Genomic DNA, 5,754 nt, shown 5'->3' with positions numbered 1-5,754 from the left:
ACATTTATAGAAATCAGACTACTACTTCTGCAGAAAAACATCTTACTGGTAAAAAGAACAGCCCACATGAAGGAAAACTGATTGGTGGAAAGACAACAAAAATAAGACATGGGAAATAGGGAAGGTGATAACCTGGGGAAGAGGTTTTGCTGGTGTTTCACCAGGGGAAAATCAGTTCCTGTTTGGATACCCACTAGACATTTGAAGTTCTACAATGAACCCATCAGAGATGCAAAGAAAAGCGCCTCCACGGAGACGGAAACACCGCAATCGAGCACCATTGACTCGAGCACCATTGACTCGAGCACCATTGACTCGAGCACCATTGACTCGCAAGATGAACCAAGTGGTGATATCAGAAGAACAGATGAAGTCGCCACCCACCAAGAAGGCGGCGCTGCCAACCTAGGCACAGTTAAAGAAGCTGACACCGTTAGCTGGAAAAAGCCTAGCTAGCACAAAGGTGACACAAACCCTAGAAAAAATGCTGCTTACAGCTTTAATGATTGTATCAGCGGTGGTCAGTCTCCCCATGCCTGCAGGAGCAGCTGCAGCTAATGATACCTACTGGGCCTATGTGCCCTTCCCGCCCTTAATTTGGGCAGTTACATGGATGGAGAATCCTATTGAAGTATATGTTAATAATAGTGTTGGGTACCTGGCCCCACAGATGACTGTTGCTCTGCCAAACCGGAGGAAGAAGGAATGATGATAAATTTTTCCATTGGGTATCGTTATCCTCCTATTTGCCTAGGGAGAGCACCAGGATGTTTAATGCCTGCTATTCAAAATTGGTTGGTAGAAGCACCTACTGTCAGCACCACCAGTAGATTTACTTATCACATGGTAAGCGGAATGTCACTCAAACCACAGGTAAACTATTTACAAGACTTTTCAGTCACAGCTACAGCCGCTGTGACAGGAGTTACATTGCACTCTTCTGTTCAGACAGTAAGCTTTGTTGACAATTGACAAAAGAATTCCACAAGGTTGTGGAATTCACAATCTGGTATCCATCAAAAATTGGCAAATCAAATTAATGATCTTAGACAAACAGTCATTTGGATGGGAGATAGGCTCATGAGCTTAGAACATCATTTCCAGTTACAGTGTGACTGGAATACGTCAGATTTTCGTATGACACCCCAAGTTTATAATGAGTCTAAACATCACTGGGACATGGTTAGACGCCATCTACAGGGAAGAGAAGATAATCTCACTTTAGACATTTCTAAATTAAAAGAACAAATTTTTGAAGCCTCTCAAGGTCACTTAAATATTGTGCCTGGAGCTGAGGCATTAGATCAAATGGCAAAACATCTTTATGGATTAAACCCCACGACTTGGATTCAGTCTATTGGGAACTCTACTGCGTAAATTTTGGAATTGTGTGTCTGTTTAATCGGCTTGTTTTTAGTGTGCCAGACCAGTCGAAGAATCCTGCGTCAAAATCGAGAGAATGAACAAGCCTTCATCGCCATGGCACATTTATATAGAGGAAAAGGGAAAGAGAATGTTGCGGGAAGTCAGGGACCTTGAACGCAGGGACTGGCTGAAGCCACGGCAGAAAAACATAAAATGTGAAGATTTCATGGACATTTATTAGTTCTCCAAAATTAATACTTTTGTAATTTCTTCTGTATGCCTTTACTTTAGTCTCTTAATTCCATCATCTTCTTTGTAAGCTGAGGAGGATATATGTCACCTCAGGACCCTGTGATGATTGCCTTAACTGCACAAATTGTTTGTGGAGCATGTGTGTTTGAACAATATGAAATCTGGGCATCTTGAAAAAAGAATAAGATAACAGCAATGTTCAGGGAACAAGGGAGGCAACCTTGAACTGGCTGCCGGTGAGCCAGACGGAACAGAGCCATATTTCTTCTCTTTTCATTAAGCAAATAGGAGAAATATCGCTGAATTCTTTTTCTCAGCAAGAAACATCCCTGAGAAAGAGAATGCGCTCTGAGGGTAGGCCTATAAACGACCCCCTTGGAAGCGTGCCACCTTTTATGGTTGAAGCCGAAGGGATGAAATAAGCCCCGGCCTCCTGTAGCGCTCCCAGGCTTATTAGGACGAGGAAATTCCCACCTAATAAATTTTGGTCAGACAGGTTGTCTGCTCTCAAACCCTGTTTCCTGATAAAATGTTATCAATGACTATGCATGCCCAAAATTTCATTTTTAATTTTAATTTTAACGCCATCCTGTGATCTCATCCTGCCTCCACTTGTTTTGTGATATTTTATTACTTTGTGAAGTATGTGATCTCTGTGTTGATACCAAAAACTGAGGCAATTGCAGGAGTTGCTGATGGCCTCGCAAATCTTAACACTGTCACTTCGGTTAAGACCATCTAAAGTACTGCTGTTGTAAATTTCATATTAATCCTTGTGTGCCTGTTCTGTCTGCTGTTAGTAGGCAGGTATACCCAACAGTTGCAAAGAGACAGTGACCAATGAGAACGAGCCATGATGACAATGGTGGTTTTGTTGAAAAGAAAAGGGGGAAATGTGGGGAAAAGAAAGAGATCAGCCTGTTACTGTGTCTATATAGAAAGAAGTAGACCTAAGAGACTCCATTTTGTTCTGTATTTGAGATGCTGTTAATCTGTGACCCTACCCCCAACCTTGTCCTTGCAAGAGACAAGTGCTGTGGTGACTCAAAGTTTAATGGATTTTGGGCTGTGCAGGATGTGTCTTTGTTAAACAAGTGCCTGAAGGCAGCTTGCTGGTTAAAAGTCATCACCATTCTCTTAAGGCCAAAGGTCGCAGGGACCTCTGCCTAGGAAAGCTAGGTATTGTCCAAGGTTTCTCCCCATGTGATAGGCCGAAACAATGCTGCTGAAAGGTTTATGGAGATGTTTGCATATGCATCTCAAGGCACAGCATTTTCCTTTAAATTTATTCATGTCACAGAGATTTTTGTTCATAAGTCTTACTGCTGATTTCCTCCCTACAATGATCCTATTGTCCAGCCACTCCCTTATCTTTAAGATGGTAAAGATAATTATCAATAAATACTAAGGGAACTCAGAGACCGGAGCCGGCGTGGGTCCTCTGTAAGCTGAGTGCCGGTCCCCTGGGCCCACTTTTTCTTTCTCTATACTTTGTCTCTGTGTCTCATTTCTTTTCTCAAGTCTCTCGTTCCACCTAACAACAAACACCCACCCACAGGTGTGGAGGGGCAGGCCACCCCTTCATCCACAAAAAGGGAAGACCTCACCCTTGATGGTCCTCTGCTGCCCACTGTTGATCTCCTACAGGAAAATCAACAAGTAAGTTTTTGACTCCCTTCCTCAAAACTCTCTCCTCTCTTGGTGAGCAACACACACGCTGCAGCAGTGTGGAGCTGGGCTGGACTAAGCTCCCCTTAAAAGCACAGACTTGGCCAGGCGCCATGACTCACACCTGTAATCCTAGCACTTTGGGAGGCCGAGGCAGGCAGATCATGAGACCAGCCTGGACAACATAGTGAAACCCCCATCTCTACTAAAGATACAAAAAATTAGCTGGGTGTGGTGGCACGGGCCTGTAATCCCAGCTACTCGGGAAGCTGAGGCAGGAGAATCCCTTGAACTTAGGAGGCAGAGGTTGCAGTGAGCCGAGATCGCACCATTGCACTCCAGCCTGGGTGACAGGGTGAAACTCCGTCTTAAAAAAAGAAAAAGAAAAAAAGAGGCCAGGCGCGGTGGCTCACACATGTAATCCCAGCACTTCGGGAGGCCAAGGCGGGTGGATCACGAGGACAGGAGTTCAAGACCAGCCTGGCCAAGATGGTGAAACCCCGTCTCTCCTAAAAATACAAAACTTAGCTGGGCATGGTGCCTGTAATCCCAGCTCCTCGGGAGGCTGAGGCAGGAGAATTGCTTGAATCCCGGCGGCAGTGGTTGTAGTGAGCCACGATTGTGACTCTGCATTCCAGCCTAGGCGACAGAGTGCGACTCCATCTCGGAAAAAAAAAAGCACTGACTTAATCATCCTGACCAAACCTCATGCAGAGCACATGCCCCTCAGCCCTCTGTGGATCACAGCGCTCAATTCTAGATACAGAATATAGTAGAATCCTTTTATCGGTGTGCACTATGTTCCAAGAGCTCCGGTGGATGCCTGAAACCTCCATCAGTACTGAATCCTATTAATTCCACTTAAAGACTCCATGTTACAACTTCTCACTGGCATATCCAAATTGTCAGCTTCAATACTCATGTGCGTGGAGGGCATTGTTAAGCGGGGGGAAAAAAGATTACATAAAAAAAAAAAAACACTGAGATACTATAAAGGTGGATCTCATCAAAAAGAAGACTATTGGCCAGGTGCGGTGGCTCATGTCTGTAATCCCAGCACTTCAGGAGGATGAGGCAGGCAGATCACCTGAGGTCGGGAGTTGGAGACCAGTCTGGCCAGCATGGTGAAACCTCACCTCTACTAAAAATTCAAAATTAGAGAGGCATGCTGGTGCATGCCAGTAATCCCAGCTACTCGGGAGGCCGAGGCGGGAGAATCCCTTGACTCAGGGAGGCGCAGGTTGCAGTGAGCCGAGATCACGCCATCGCACTCCAGCCTGGGCAAGAAGAGCAAAACTCAGACTCAAAAAAAAAAAAGACTATTGGCCGGGCGCGGTGGCTCAAGCCTGTAATCCTAGCACTTTGGGAGGCCGAGACGGGCGGATCACGAGGTCAGGAGATCGAGACCATCCTGGCTAACACGATGAAACCCCGTCTCTACCAAAAAATACAAAAAACTAGCTGGGCGAGGTGGCGGGCGCCTGTAGTCCCAGCTACTCGGGAGGCTGAGGCAGGAGAATGGCGGGAACCCGGAAGGCGGAGCTTGCAGTGAGCCGAGATCCGGCCACTGCACTCCAGCCTGGAGACAGAGCGAGACTCCGTCTCAAAAAAAAAAAAGACTATTAAGTGAATAACGAGCAGATAGAGTCTAAAGTCAGCCCTTGGTATCTCTGGGGTCCACATCAATGGATTCAACCAACTACAGACTGAAATAATTACCAAAAAAATAGAAAAAAAATAGCAAAGTGCTGGGATTACAGGCGTGAGCCACCGCGCTCGGCCCCGAAGCCTCCAATTGGTTTTAAGACGCAGGGAAGCCACCTCCAGACTCTCCAGAGGACGCCTGAATTTACTCGGAATGGATGGAGCTGTGCCGGGACTTCAAGATCTGCATGAACCCTCAGATCGCGGGTGTAGAAGCACAGAGGAACTGGGCAGCCTAAATTTAATCTAGACAAAGACAAACTCACGCGCAGAGGCTAGACGGTCTTTCCACGCAATCCGCTGCCGGGTCTACAGGAAAAAGCGCACGAAAGGTCCACTCTACGATCCCGACTTCCGGGTCTGCAGACAATTGCGCGCGCATCCTACAGGCGGGGCCGGGAGCCGAGGGCGGGGCAGGGACAGGGCGGGGCAGGGACAGGGCGGGCCCAGGACGGGGCCTGTGCTTCTGTCAGCCTAACTCTGCGATCCTGTCTTAGGGTTTTGGAAGCGAGATCTGCTCAGCAGTCTGGAAACTGATATTACTGGGGCAGAGCAAAATCGGTTGGTGATTAGATCCAGGAGAATTCCTGCTATTAAAATAAAGTTTAAGTCCCAGGTACTCTGGAAGCAGAGAGAGAAGAGAGAGTGAAAAGAATGCGAAAAGAAAGACAAGGCCGGGCGCGGTGGCTCACAGAATAGAAATACTTTTCATTTACATTCCCTATTCACTCCAGAGGGTGAGGTCGACCCTGTGCTCCATTCCAG

At 46.7% G+C, this 5,754-nt stretch overlaps 1 pseudogene; it reads right to left on the bottom strand.

Moving 5' to 3' along the window:
• Window positions 1-5,372, bottom strand: part of LOC116271720 — a 48,869-nt pseudogene extending 43,497 nt beyond the window's left edge.
• Between the last annotated feature and the right edge of the window lie 382 nt (window positions 5,373-5,754).

Source organism: Papio anubis, chromosome 20 (assembly GCF_008728515.1).
Source record: "Papio anubis isolate 15944 chromosome 20, Panubis1.0, whole genome shotgun sequence".
Classification (NCBI taxonomy): Eukaryota; Metazoa; Chordata; class Mammalia; order Primates; family Cercopithecidae; genus Papio; species Papio anubis.
This window is presented reverse-complemented; position numbering and strand designations above follow the sequence as displayed.